At 40.6% G+C, this 15,313-nt stretch overlaps 1 protein-coding gene across 1 annotated transcript in view; it reads right to left on the bottom strand.

Annotated features, from left to right (window-relative positions):
- LOC306837627 (nuclear GTPase SLIP-GC-like) overlaps positions 1-15,313 on the bottom strand; it is a 56,601-nt gene extending 41,288 nt beyond the window's left edge. The window contains exon 1 of the mRNA XM_079365371.1: positions 15,131-15,313. The gene's annotated coding sequence lies outside the window, so the exon portion shown is untranslated. The remainder of the gene's footprint in view (positions 1-15,130) is intronic.

The raw sequence follows: 15,313 nt of genomic DNA, 5'->3' as shown, positions 1-15,313 counted from the left end.
AACAGTTACAAGAATATCCAACTGCTCTGTCCTTACATGTTTCTCTTCGAAGCGGATTAAAACCATTAACAAGGTGGAAGGCAGGACATAACGTTGGTACATATTTGATTGGCTCATTAGCTCTGAAAAAGCTTTTCAATTGGTGAAAAAAAAGTAGTAAACACCCCTGAGTGCAGGATGAGACATGTTTAACAGGAAGAGACAGAACAGTTAATAAAATTAAGAGAATGCTTCATTCAAATATATTTGGTAGATAAAAACATTTAATTCGGGAGATCTAGATTAAACTGGTGAAAGTCACAGCAGTGCAACCAACATGCAGAAGGAGGAACAATTACTGAAGCATTTTAACTTAAAGGAGTTTTTGATCTGCAAATCGTGCAAAGCTAAAGTTTCAAGGACAACATAAAAGTTAAAAATGAGTATAATATGGGATCGTTAAGCAAATTAAAAGAAACTTTTATTTCTTGTTGATCTTTGTTTTTTTACATGCAGAACATCAACTGTGTTATCTGAGGTAAAAAATCAGATTCTGCAATAGTCAAAGGTGTTCCCCTTCAGAAAATGAATCTGCTGTTTGACAAGAATCCAGTTACATTATGTTGATAAAGCTAATCTTCTTGCAGATGTAGAGACATCAGTATTGATTTCAGTCGGTTTCATAACCAGCTCAAAATATCTCACAGGAACTTAAAAAAAAAAAAAAAAAAAACAGAAAGAAAATACTTCTTTGAAGAGCTTGGAAAACAGTTACTGTGTGGTGGATGAATCATACTAAAAGTGCAAACTGAACCAAAAGTCGGATTTTCTTACAAAACAGTAGTTCCTGAACTGGACTATTTTCAATGACCTCAACAGATAGAAATGAATGGAGAACAGTTTTCTGAGCGTTATGCCAAGTAACAAAGATCAAGTGAGGGAGGGAGAGAATATCATGTAATGTGACTGGTAAAGTGATAAAAGGAGGGAGTGCCGGAGGACGCGGGGGCATGGGAAGAGAAGAAAGGGGTGTAAGGGACTCTGTGTGTATGGTTTTAGTGTTTGCGGATGTTGAAGACGGTAATATTATCCTTCCTCGGTGTTTTGACATTTGAAGACTACTGGAATAATGTCATACCAACAAAAACCCAGACGATTATTAAGCCTCTTTTCTAGACATAAATAAAGAGTGGAGGCATCACTTTCCCATGGAAGAAACTGTTGCCTTTGTACCTGATAGCCCAACAGTTCATTCAGAGTATTACCACTAATACTTTTTAACAGGCTGATTTATTCATTGTTCCTTCATTTTTTAGTGGACTGTCGAAGGAGAGGACGAAGCGAGTGGTGAAGCTCAGGAGGAATATTTTCAGTGTTTGGGCTGAACTGGAGACAGACAAAGTTATTCCTCACAGGAAATGCTGTCTGCATTATTTGGATGAGTAAACTGCAGGCGGGTGGAGAGTGTAGGCTGGAATGAGAAAAACATATCCAATCGTCCACATCATCAACAATGTGTGCTACTGCGTGTGACCTTAAGAGACCCTCAAATGGATAAGGGAATGTCCTTTAAAACAATGCTTAATTTCTTTGTCCAACTTATACTTGTTACGTTCATCTAAAGCTGTGTTGAGACCAAAGTTGAGCAAATAAATAAAAGCTCAAGCTTGTTGTCTTGATCACAGGATAATGTGTTAGTATTTGCATTTGTTATGACCACTAAGTTCATTTTGGTCAGTCAAACTCTGTCATCTTTATTTATTTTTTGCAACGTAGGAAGTGCACCAGAGTGGTTGGGGGTTCAGTGCCTTGCTCAAATGCATCTGGGGAGTGCTCAATCACCTCTCCAGCTACCAAACCAACTTATTTTCTATCCCTTCATGTTTATGTTCCCTTCAAAAATGTCATTACAGTTCTAAAATCGTTCTGCATATTTAATGTAGATATTCCTGACTAAAGCATTATCTACACATCCTCAACGAAGACAAACAGTGAACTCCCTTTTTTTATTATCTAGTTCATTAGAAGTCAGTGTCAACATCAATGTCTTTTTTTGTAAACAAAATAAAATTAGTTGTAAAGGTCAATCCGTGGTTGGGATAGCAATGTCAGTACTGAATAATTGATTATGTTCTTTTACTGCATTGATGAAGAATCATTCACGTCTGCATCATGATGATAATATTGGTTTTCTGGTATTTTGTTGATCCATTCTCGTACCACAAATTCAACTTTTAAACTTTTTATTTCCTTTTTACAGTTTTGTGGGGGGTTTTTTACATTTTAAAAAGGTGCACAGTGGTTGAAGAACTGTTCCTCAACCTTACAGCTGCTGGTATGCTCCCAATCTCTCCCACTTTGAAACACACAAAGATGCTTTACAGTATATGCTCCTCCTTTAACATCTTAACACCATCCACACACCAGGCGACTACAATCTCTCCGTCATGTTTGATATCATTCATCTGGAGCTGATAATGTCTGTGAGTCCAGTGCCTTCTTTTAGATTTGTTTGCTGTGGGTGTTGCCCGACGACGTCTCTGTTGTGGTCATGTGTAAGAGATAAATCAGGTAGTATCTTGTTTGTGTAGTCTTTGGGATAGGTGATAGAGTGTGACTTCATGGTTGAGCTGGCCTGTTATTTTGGGTTCACGTTACAGCTCAGCCAGCCTTGACATTGCTACCTGCTAAACTAAGCTGCTTCTTTGTGAGAAGATTGTTGAGGTTGTAGGCTTAGACTTTTCATTTGTGACCTTTTTAGTTTATCTTTTAACAATAGCAGCTTCTACTAAAATGTTACCAATGACAGTCTTTTTTTAGATTTTAATCCTAATCATCCTCCACACTTGCTAACTCCACTATTGCCTCTGACCTTCTCACCTCTTTCTGTGTTGTTATAGCCCTTCCCCCCTCTTCCAAACACAGGAAACTTGGGCTGGAAAACCCAGCTTGTGTGTCACTCCACTTTAAAGTGAGAGTATCAAGCAGGAAAATAAATACGGGATGGAGAAAGTAGCAGCAGAACAAAGTAAAACAAAATTAGCGTGGCTGCATAGCCGGGTTCTGGCTGATGTCCATGTTGATAGAGAGGCTTAGGCCCAGACTGGGAGGACGCTAACGTTTCAAAAGAGCCGCCTCTGATGCTATCGCTGAGCTATTAGATGGCCCAGGTTATGATTTTTCCTCTGATTATGCTGCACAGGGTGCAAGGCTGCACTCTTCTATTTCCTTTCCCTCCACTGAATAATGGGTTAAGAAGACCGAGCAGATTATCATCGCGATGATTGTGTGTTAAACTCAAGCCAGTGAGTAACATGAAGCCAATGTGGAAGTCACTGCAGATCCTTGAGATCCACTCACAGCTGACATCCTCAAAAGCCCCAGAAAATCTACGAAAGTGTGGACAAACACATTCATATATATATATATCTATATATATATATATGTTGTTAATAAAAATAGTTTGCTTAGGGTTCGTCTGACAGTGAAATTCTGTGTATTGATTTTTATGCACTTAAAAGCAGTTGATGCGCTGATTCACAAGTTTGTAAACTTATTTTCTTTTAATTGTGAGAGGTGTCCAACATTTGACATATACTCATCTGCATAAACTTTTTTTGGTAAAATAAATAGGTAACATTAGTTGGTATCTTGGAGCTGTCCAAAATTGAAAGGACAAGCATGCATGACATTTTGTTTACCAACAATGAGTGCACGTGTCACAGAGACAGCTTGTGTTTTTGGACACTTCAATATTTTTTGCAAAGAATGTTTTTTTAGATTTCCCCCCAGCCAACCCTTTGTATATGCTGGTCACTGATCCCTCACCTGTTCAAGCCTGCAAGCTGACATAATCACGTGTCTGACAGAAGCACTCGTAAAAAAGCACTGTATCTTCATTGCCAACAAGAACGCTCAATGTTTAAGAACAGTCCTCACAAGTGGTGCATTGTGAGATAAGTTTTGTCAAATGCTAGAGCTGATTACTAAAAAAGGTACATCAGTCCTTTAATCACACTTCAAAGAGTCATCATTGTCATGGCGACAGGTTCACCCGCCCCATCTTGTACACTTCAAAGAGCAGAAAATCTCACACTCAAAGACACTGTCACAGAAGTACCTCTTACTTTGTTTCCACACATAAGTCGGCACTCAGATAATTTAAGTGGCTCATATTAACAGCCCAAATATCCTTCAGTGGGTAAACTGATATCAGCAGGAACAACTTTAAACGACGCGCAAGCATCAAGATCAAAGTGGAAGATTTCCCAACAAGTCTTAACGGCTTTGTTCTAGAGAGAGCTTGAGTGGAGATTTATCTGTTGGAATGTGGGGGGAAATCACAGCCTGCATATTAAGCAGCCTACGAAGGGGAAAATACGATACACAGCGCAGATATGTTTAGGTACAGGGCGGGCGTAAAACATTCCTATAAAGTAGCTGTGGGGACAGGCGATGCTGTGTTCCAGGACCGTGTCCACATGTTGACAGCTTTACGCCTGCGGTCCTGTACCTCTACTGCTGCCTCGCTTTAACCCAAAAGCCATAGAGTCTCACCACTTTCTGTTAAAACCAACAGAAATGTCATCCTGCTCTGGAACTGGAAGCACTGCTGCAGGAAAACGGATCAATGTATAGATGAGTATCTGAAAATAAAACAAACACTTTTGTTAAAAATAAAGTCAATTAATGTCCTCATGTCTCCGCTCAAAACAGGTGCTCTGTCTGACATGCACACCTCAGGTCTTCATCACAGAAGATGTTTGTTTGGATTCATGGAATACTGTTATCTACTGTTTATAGGGTTTAAGGGTCAATTCATCCAAATTGCAAGACGACGAGTTTCATTCCCTCAGAGAAGCCATAATGACGGTTTTCCTTTGTTTGCCCAGGAAATTATAATTGCATTTGCAAAAAAACTTTAATCTCACAAAGCCTATTTCCTTGATCCAGCTTATCAAATATCACATAAATTTCAACATTTAAAGTGAAATGCCTTAACAACTATAAAACCACTTGGAGGTGGATTTGAACTAAAATTCACACATCTCCAACACGGAGCTAAAAAGGATCAATCCTGAGGAATTTAAGGAACACTTGATTATTTATTATTATTCAATATTCTCGTAAGGGTTATGTGTTTGAGTGTAATATTCACATTTTGTCAATACCATATTCTGTAATTTAGATTACAGAAAGCGCTTTGAATATTGAGGATAAATGGGCGCCTCAGCCTCGACACTTTTATGTGAAATGCTGCAGGAGCTACCTGTACATTTTTTTGTAAAATCTACGTTTCTAAAGATCTAAAGTGTAGCTCTTGTAAGCGTAGCTCCCCGTTTGCTCTGATCCTGTTAGTAAGTAGGAATAGCGGTGATATTCTGCAGCACTCAGGTGTTAATTTGATAAATGGGAAGTACTCACTTTTTTATATTGATCAGGGTCTTGAGGTATAGATGGAAACAAACCAAAGAAAAGACCCAGCTGATTAACTATTATACATTTAGTATAACTACTAAAGCTACTTTTAGGCTGAAGAGAAAAAAAATTCCTGGTCTTCCTACATGCTGTGAATGATATTAAGTGAACTTTTAACAGTAGTTCTTCATAAGGCTGGATTAAGTGCAGACTTCATGTGGGATCTTCCTGAATTAACTAAATCCAGTTAAACAAATTGTCTTTCAGTAAGATTTGACAGCGTCTCCTCCTCCTCCTCCTCCATTCCCTCTTTCCCAGCTCTCTTGTCTTTTCACTAGAGCTTCACGAGGCAGGAGAGCTGCAACAGTGAGTGGATTTCAAAAGCTGCAGTGGAATGGGGCTCCCTATAAGAAATAAAAAGCTGCAGTGTGCTCTTAATGGGTGTTTTTTTTTTAATGAGTGCTTCTCAGAATACGCTCCCTTGACTTTCCTCTCCACTTTGTTGTAGTGGTTCCTGCTGTCTTTATTTCCCAGAAGTGGTTAATTCCTCTTAGGATTGATCACATTCCTCAATTCACTCCATAATTTGTAAAGGTAGCCTATAGTATGAGGAGCTCAAAAAGGAAACACAGCAGATACGGTGTGCTTTTATCGAAATAAACTTTAATCCAACAAGTATGAATAATGTAACAGAAAGTGTTTGTGCAAGAATGTGCAGAGAGTTTCTTTTATCTCTCATTGACTTCCTGCAATGTTACGGTTACAGAAAGTAAATGCAGAGAACAATGCTCTGGGTGCTCGATGTTCTGGTATCAGTTCAGGACACAGACATTTGAGTATAAATAGCGTGAAAAGAGGAGTTGTGCCAGACAGGAATGTCCTCCTCAAGGGCATCTGTTGGACGATGCCCAGCACGCCATGACGGGTGTTAAAATTTGCTGGAGAGCAGCCAAAGAGCAGGCGGATAAAAAGAGGGGGACAGAGAGAGAGAGAAAAGGAAAGAGAGGGAAATTCCTTCAAGGAGGCTCTTGTCAAGTACTCTTCAGTTCTCCTCCTTGCTCTATTTAAGAGAGAAAGAAAACAAGACAGAGAGAGGGTGGACAGATCTATGAGGCAACAGGTTGATACAGAATTGAAGTGATCCAAAAAAAGGAAAAAAAGTAGATTATGTTTAGATGCAGCAAAAATATTTAAGATTAAGGGTTTAATGGGATTTTGTTATTGAAGAAAAAAGTTGTTTGTTGGACAAAAAAAAAAGAGGATGAAGTGGATAGAGGAAGTGAGACAAGATAAATACTTTATATCACGTTGATCATCCAGCTGCTCTTCCTTCAAGTTCTCTAGAAACAGCAACAAAGACTCAAAGTAGTCACAAAGCTGCACTCACATCCCCTTTCTTTGTCATTACCTCATCCTTAAAGTTCCTATTTCTCTGTTTTTGCACGTCCTCTCTATCTTCTTCATACACTGGCATGTAAACAGAGAAGTTTGGTTTTTCACAAAGAAAAACTGGGGCAACTATTCTGAGTGGTTCGGACCCACCTGGAAATCAGAGACATAAAAACACACCGTTCATGAATGGAATCCAAGCAAATGACCTTATAAAATAACATGCTGTATGAGCTTTCAACAGCTTCTTTCCACTTCTCAAAGAGACACTCTGCAATGCCACAGCGGAGCATAGAGCGATTAAGCAGCTATGTCAGGTGTCGAGGAGTGATTTTGTCCACGTGTGTCACAGAGGAAGGCATGCGTCTGCACAGCTGTGTGACGAAACTAATGTAAGTGAGCGGTACGCAGCCAGCGTGGGCTTGATGCCTTGTTTGTAGCAACAGGAGCTGCTGTCACTCGCACAGTGACCCCACTTTTTTGCAGAGGTCAATGAGGTGACACAGGGATTGAGCCCGACCCCTGGAACAGCCCTGACATGAAAAACAAAAGGCTGTGAACTCATCCCCCTGGGAAGTTTTCAGACGCAAGAAGTAAAGTTGCTGATTTGCACTTTAAATCAATAGCGAGAAAACAGTTCATCTATAACTCATTAAGCTCCTGGGGGCCTGAGAGAGATACTGAAGACATGCAATCATTTTGCTACATCGCGAGAAAGCTGAATGAGAAGTGACCACAAAGTGTAGTCATCGGTGCGTTCCAGTGTGATGGGATATGAATCACAATGCTAACACAGCAGAGACACCCTATAACTCCAGGAAACTGAAACTCAATGAAGAACAAGGAAGTTAAAGCTGTTCATTTGGAAATTTGAGATTTTTGTGATTATGACACACACCAGAGGGGTCACTGGCTGATGGTTGATGCTGGTTTGAGATTTCACAGCAGCAGGAGAATTCCTCGGCTCCGGCTTGTCACAGTGAGATTTGTTTCATATGGTAACACAAAGGCAGCCCTAGCTGCACGTGGGCCCCCGGCACCAAGCAGCCAGTCTTGCTGGATGGGCCACACACTCTCACAATGGCTCCTCTGTTACTCCAGTGAGCCTGAAGAAGTTTGCTTTTGATCTCTCATCACGCGAAGTCACACTCCAGAATACAAATAAGAAAAAACGACATCCTCCTTGGGCTATCTGGCGTCTGCTTCCTCTGTTTTGTTTTTGGTCATGTTGTCAGGAGCTATTTTCAGAGTGTGACGCTTCAGATGTGATTGGCACACGGACTTCATCTTTTTAAGAAGATGCATCTTTGAAAAATCTGGGCCAACCAACAGTTCATGTGAAAGGAAAAAAAAGATGAAGACTGAATTCTGAAAGAGTTAAGTCCACACTCCAAGATAAATTGGTGTGACTTGGGGACAGTTTCCTCCGTTGTGACAAAGTTTAAAAAGTCCTGCTGAGTGAGGTTTGTTAATAGTGATCTGATCTGTTCGGGAGAACGTTGTGGCTCCACCCATTTAATATTGCAACTGAAACATGTTCAATATAAGATCACGCATGCACTCTGTGGACTGTCACGTGAATAAAACCATCGTCAGTTGGGAAGTGAGCTGACTGATGAAGGAAGAACAGTGACTGCAACAGACACATTTTTAACCTCCAGCTTTCGTTGCATGTACAGCGCTACATGTAGCTTAGCTTGAGGTGGTCATATCGTCGTTTTCAACGTAATCTTTTATCCTCGTAAGTGGAGGTCTCTCTTTTTTAGTGAGGGTCCTGGTTTAAACTAAAAAGATTTATGACACCCTATTTGCAATGGATCAGGTCAGAGATGGCGTTTGTTTTTACTAAATACCATTCAACGTCTTTGACCTGCAACATGAACAGGTGTTCAACAACATTATCCGACTCTCAGTCTGTCTCTGCCCCACAATTGTTGACCTCCCCCGCTTCCAAGCCCTCCCATCTGTTACCCCCTTAATGCCACAGGCTCTTTAAACCACAGGCAGTTATACCTCTTTAGATGCACATGAATCTTAAGGAGACAACAGACCAAATAAATCAGGTCTAACAAGGCAACACTGCCAAACATGAACAAACATAGCAGACGTAAGGCTGCTTATAGTTTTATTTGAGAAGTCCATTTAGTTTGAATCTGTAGCTACACAAATCTCCAAATACAAGTATGAAGTAATCAGCAATTGTGTTGGAGCATTGAGGTTAACCAGGAGACTTACGTGACTTCTCTGCACATTAGACCACACGATGCCACCTTGCAGCACCAACCGCAGTGTCACACAGCTGTTCATAAAGAGCGTGCCACCCATACTTAAGCCTGGCACCCACAACCAGACGCCTGTGCCTCACCAAAGCCTGATGAGACCGTTTGTTCTCAGTCTGGGACATGGGGGGGGGACACAAGGCGGAAAGAAAGAGCAGAATGTTACAACTGCTGCCAGTAATTCAGGGATTTGATTTCGCATCTTTGTGTGTTATCTCAAGGCAGAGAGAGAAAAAGAAAAACGGGGAGAGAGAGACAGAGAGAGAGAGAGAGAGAGAGAGAGAGAGCAGTGTGAACATGCCTGCTGTTTGCTCAGCTATCTCTCTCCTCCATCAATTGTGCAGCAACTCACCCAACAACAGACGCACAGCTTTGCACTGAACCCAGGCTGCTGCAAAATCTTCAAACATACAAAGACAAGTCAAAGAGCTTCTCACCTCACACACTGATCACTTTGCTTTAAGCAGTTTTCATTTGATTGCAATTGATCCCATTGCGGCCTTATTAAACAACCTACAGTTTCATGGAGCTTTAAACTGGATCTCCTTATTGTCCCTCCTGCTGCCCTCTTATTTCCAAACTTCCCCCCGTTCATAGTTGTTTTTTTAAGTCTTTGCACTCTCCCTTGTCTCCTTCACTTTCTTTCTCTCACGCTCTCTCCCTTATCCTCTTGGCCATCCTGCTCTCCTCTCTCCTTACATATCATTACACATTTACATAAGAGGCTCAGTGACAGGCTTTGTTACACAAAAAGAGCCATTGTCAAAATTTGCCCCAAAATGGCCATCTCAAACCTGTATTATTCTCAACTTATCCAACAATGAAACATTTTCCTGCAGAGGTTTTGATTTCTCCAATGCAAATATACAATCATTGTCATTTTAGGAGTCTTACAGACACAAGCCCTTCAGCACTCAATGTCTTGGATGAACTCAGAGCTGAAATGCACACTTGCGCCACTGGCATAAGAGCAACAAAGGTCTACACAGGCCCTGTTGTCCTGGGACAGTAATGTAGTTATCTGTGCCACAGTGGGAACATAAAGCAGTCAATAGATGAATGCTATCTTTATATCTACTCCACCAGAGGTGATTTGAAACACTGCCACTGGACGTCATCGCCCCGCTCTAAAACACAGCCTTTGAAGCTCTGACAGAACCGACAGAATCAGGCCAGTGCTTTGATACGGGTGGATGGGAAATGAAAACTTGAGTGTTAAAAGGAAGCATTATTTAGATGCAGCTTCATTAAAAGTGCTGAACTCTGAGAATGATGGGGGGGGGAAAAAACCCCACAGGAATGAAATCAGATTTTCATCCCCCTTAGTTTGTTGGAACTTCCCTCAAAGCGCCAGTGAAGAGTTTTTAGTTGCAACAGACTAAAATAGAGATGGATGCCTCTTTGTAAACTACAAAAGCCAACATTCACCATCAGAATGATTCATGTCTCAAACTGTTGCTGCCAGGTAGGTGGAAGATTCTCATTGAGTAATACAATTGACTGTCAAAAGAAAGCAGGATGAGAAAACACTACTTGTACAGGATAAGAAGTCTGACCACATTGTCCACAGGAATCAACAAAATCCGCACGAAACAAAAGTTCATCATCACCTCTTTGAAAAGGATTAGGGATGTTACCTTTGGCCCTCTAAAAATGTTTGCATTATTTCCTAACGTCAGTGGTTATTTAGATCATTTTCACTGGACAAGCGATGTCAGCAATTTACTCAGATTTAGTGACACTTCTGATTGAAAGCGTCAACGTTTGTTTAACAATGAATAAACTTTAATGGGTCTCCGCACCATGTTGTGAGATGAGTCAGTTGAATTTTACAACCAAAACGTTGTGAAAACTTTACAATGTTCAACCCAGCCTTTGAAATTCTCAACTGGGTACAAAAAGCTGTGAAGACCCTCTTCAAAAAGAGATTTACCACACCAAATCACTGTGATACTGATTCTGTCTATATTACATTATTATGAGATGAAATATGGTAGGTTTGCCCTGGATTTTTTTTTTACTTTACAAATTACAGGATTGCAATCCGGCAGGATTGCAAAAGGATTCCCAAAGAGATCCCAAGGTAACACTAATCCACTGCATATAGGCCTCCAGTTGTTCTTAGGCAGGAATACATTTACAGATCTTTTTTCTTCTTTTTCAAGTCTTCTGTTCAACATAATAGAGCAAAAAAGTTAAATAAATATCATGTTCCCCCATGAACAGGTGTAATAAAAGTAATTCTAGATGACCTTGTGATTATTATTCAATGTACAACAGCATCATTCTTTAGAATCTGTCATTTATTCTATAACATTTTAAACTAATGGAGCTGAAAGCTTTAAAATAAGCACAATTATGTACCACACAAGCACAGTAATCACTTAAGTAATCCTAAACTGGGGAACTTGTGATGTTATTCTTTGTTTAATCAAACCGCCTGTGCTATAATGGAGCCCGTTGTTGGATCTGTTTGGGCTTCAGGGAGTTAAGTTATCTGCCCCAAATGTGTGTTTATTTTACTCCAGTTTCCTGTTTTCCTATCACACATCATCTAAATACTCCTCACTTCCTGCCCGCGGGACTGCAGGTAAACCAAAACATTACGTCAGTGAGGAACTCGCGTCTTGCCGCTTTGAACCCCAGAGGGCTTTTTACTGAAAACGATAAACACAAAGGCTGGCAGTGGGAGAGAGAGTTAATTACTAAAGCCGATTCACTGGCTAATGACTGTTTCACTTCTGTGGGGTGTTTTTAATGGGATTCAGGAGTCAGGCTGAGCAACAGCACAATCTGTTTTTAATGGGACTTTGAATTGCTGAGAGTTGACGCTGTTACTCACAGAGACAAAGCCACAGTTTTTACATGTGGTGCAGAGTGACTTCATTAGACGCTGAGTAGCAAAAGAAAAATGGAGCAATTAGATGAGAAGGAGTATCGAAAAAAAAACTGAGCAACAAAATCGACAGTTTCACACCACTCAGGACAAACACAGAGGCACTTCAGCTACCACGATCACATCTAATACTTGTTGTGATATCTCAGCAAACACGAGTACTGCAGCCCTGACTCACTCCTCCATGCAATCACGTCCTCAAATATTCTGAAAGCTGTTTCTGTGATTGTTACATTTATTTTGAGGCAGCTTTAGAAATAAAGTTTTGTAATTTGCGAAGTAATTAGGCAAAACTCCTATCACGTCTTTTGGCTGAGGGAGCTTTCTTCTTAAGTCACTTTGAGACTTCCATGTCAAAGCGTCAATTAAAATGTGTAAAAACCAAATGAATTTGAATTTAACAGAAGAGTGTCTGCAGAATAAGCTATCATAGCTAAAGCACATTACTTATGTATGCATCAGCCAAACACTGAAAACACAATCTCTATTGTTGCATCTAACAGCATTGCATTCAATATATGAAGTGCATGATTGGCCTTAAAGAGGAGGCTCAGCAGAGTAAGAGTAGAGAGGTGATTAGCAGTGTATCAATGGAGAATGCTGACAAAGCATTTTGTGCCCCCCCAGCGTGAGTGTCCACGGCTACAGTGAGAGAATGAGAGAAAAGGAGGGTCGAGTCTTAGGGGCCCCATTCCCGGAGTCATCACCTTAGCCCCCCGCTGCACCGCCAGGGATTACTGAAATCTTTACAGGGACCGCTTCTCCTCAAGGCCCCGAGGACACATTCACAGACACGTGTACTGAAGTGCTTATCATCTCCTATTGTCTGACATCAAAATGAAGAGTAATAAGACTGTGTGGGAAGTCTATAGTGCTCTGAGCATTATCGCACTGTCCCAGGAAGTGAGCAGTTCTTTCCCTGTTTTTTCTCTAGAAGTAATATTGTGTGAGTTTGCAGAAGCACCAGAACTTATTCAATCCTCGCCTCACTCCTAAAGCTGGCTCTAAAGTCCGAGGATCGAAATGTTAAAAATCTGTTGTAACTGTCCGTAGGCATATCTGTGGTTTCCCACATTTTTAAAAGTTAAGATTGGAAGTGTATCTTAGTTAAATTCTCTCCCAGAGAACTTGTAGTCAGCTGACTGACAGCTGAGTTGGTTTGTTTTTAGCTTTATATTATTTTTGTTTCACATCTCCCACCCGATCGCTTCTTATGTTTGTGGTTCACCCTCTGGGGTCAACTTTGAAATACTCCTTGCCCACAATTGCATTCCACTCTGCATGATTTCACTAAAAGAGTTAAATTGTGATCAAAGAGGCTCAACAGCTACTGTTAGTACATTTTGAACGCATATCTATCTTCAGCACACGTGGACATTTTCAGTGATTCCCTGACCCTTAATCTACAACATCATTATTTTTGTTGTTTATAACAGAATACCAGAAGAACAAACATTTACACCTGCCTTGTACTTTGCTTAGTGCTTTTATCAAATAGTGTACAAAATGAAAGCAGAGCCTCACTAAGCTGCCAGCATTGCAGACACATTACAGAAGGACCAAAACAAAAACACAACCTTGAGCTTCTGAGCAATCAGCAAACTGTTTAATAGCAGTGTGTGTCTGCTGTGGAGCTGAGCTGAAATAAGAAGGGGGAGTGAAAGAGGAATTCCTGGACGCTGAGCGCATGGTCTGTTTAGTTCTCCTTTCTCTATAAGCTGGTCGGAGGTGTCAGTCATTTATATTCGAGGCTAACCCTCACAGGGGCCCACAATGATTTACACCTCCTGCACTGCACGACAATGTGCATGTCATTTAAAATAGCAGGTGTTCACTCGCTGCTTAGCTCATGGAAAGCAAGTCAAAGAGAGGGAGGAGAAGGGATCTTGACTGAACCTGAATTAAACTCTTAAACGGTGCAGTCAAACTGGCATGCAGGTCAGCAAGTTTCCCGACCACTGCCGGGCCTGTTTCTCATCCTGCGACTATAAGTTTGCCAGGCGACTTCCAGCAGCACTGGTAGCAGTTATCCTGCTGCTGTTATTAGCGTTGGTGAAAGTCATGTCTGAGATATTCAGGTCACTCTGAAACCGCTGAATTTGAAGCTCTGGCGTTCGTGAGGAACTGTACATGTGTGAGCTTCCGTCTTTGCACACTCTTCTTACTCTGTAACGAAAATCTCTATAAAGTTATTTGCAGATTGATGGAGCTCTAAAGTTATTGTTATGTGTATGCTAGCTTTGATGTTCTAGTCAGGGGGAAAGCAAATCATAAGAAAGGCTACCAAGATGTTAGGCGAGTTCAGACAGAGAAAGCTTCATGTTACATAATAAAAAAGGTACTAAGGAGCGTAAGGACTGTATGTAGAAACAAATGGCTCTTTTACAAATAGGGTGCTGTGGAGTCCAGAAGCAGAGATCCCGTCATAGTTTTTCCTCTCCCCCTTGATCCCTGTTGTGACCTCTCCTCAGAGGTCACTTTGTCAAACCGACTTCCTCTGACTTCATCCACTCTGCCTCACCTCTCATTAAAGATGTTTGTGTGAGGGTTTTTTTTTTTCTTCATTCAGAAAATGGTCTCACAGAAATGCACATTTTTGCAAATAAAAGGGGAAGTGTGCAGCCGCTAGCCTGCAGTTCGAGGATGTTTTTCACACTGAAGTACAGATGCCGAGGTCATAATGCGGTTCACTCACTTTTACAGAAGCTCTGCAGCTTTCCAGAACCTTCAAGATTGTTTGGTTTAATAATAACGTTTGTTTTATTTGTCTTCCTTGGAAAATGGAGATTGGCTGTATTGCTCATTGACTCTGCTAAGGTCCTGCCAAACCAACAAACCACAGTGTTTTATGTGGCCTTTAAGTTTGAATAAGTTTGCATAAGAAGGAGTTCTGCAAAAACACATTTTTTCCATTATTTAAGTCTAATTTTACATCTGATAACATGCACAATTCAGTTATTTAACTGCTAAGGATTTGGTTTTTGAACGACCAAAAATGAGAAATGTGAGCAACTGATTTTCCTACAACAAAATAAATAAATAAAAATATAAAATAAATACATTCTCCTTTTTATCTTCATTTTGTTATTTTCTCCCAAACAAGTGAAGACCTGGAGCCGAACAAGGAGAAAAAGAAATTTTGTTCGACAGCTCTGGTGATGCATCTTACCTCAAAGTGATTCCGATGTTTCCTTTTGGCTCCTTGTCTTGTCTTCTTTGTGCATTTCGATGGACTTTTTTGGACTTAAAAAAAGAAAGCTTTTGTTTTGCTTTTTTTTTTTTTTGGAAAAAAAAATTAATTCCTTGGTCTGGTCTGCACTTGGGTCCTCTTCTTTGTTATGTACCAACTATG

This window comes from Symphodus melops (genome assembly GCF_947650265.1).
Source record: "Symphodus melops genome assembly, chromosome: 17".
In the NCBI taxonomy this organism is placed as follows: domain Eukaryota; kingdom Metazoa; phylum Chordata; class Actinopteri; order Labriformes; family Labridae; genus Symphodus; species Symphodus melops.
Note: the sequence above shows the minus strand (reverse complement) of the source record. Positions and strands in the feature narration are given on the sequence as shown.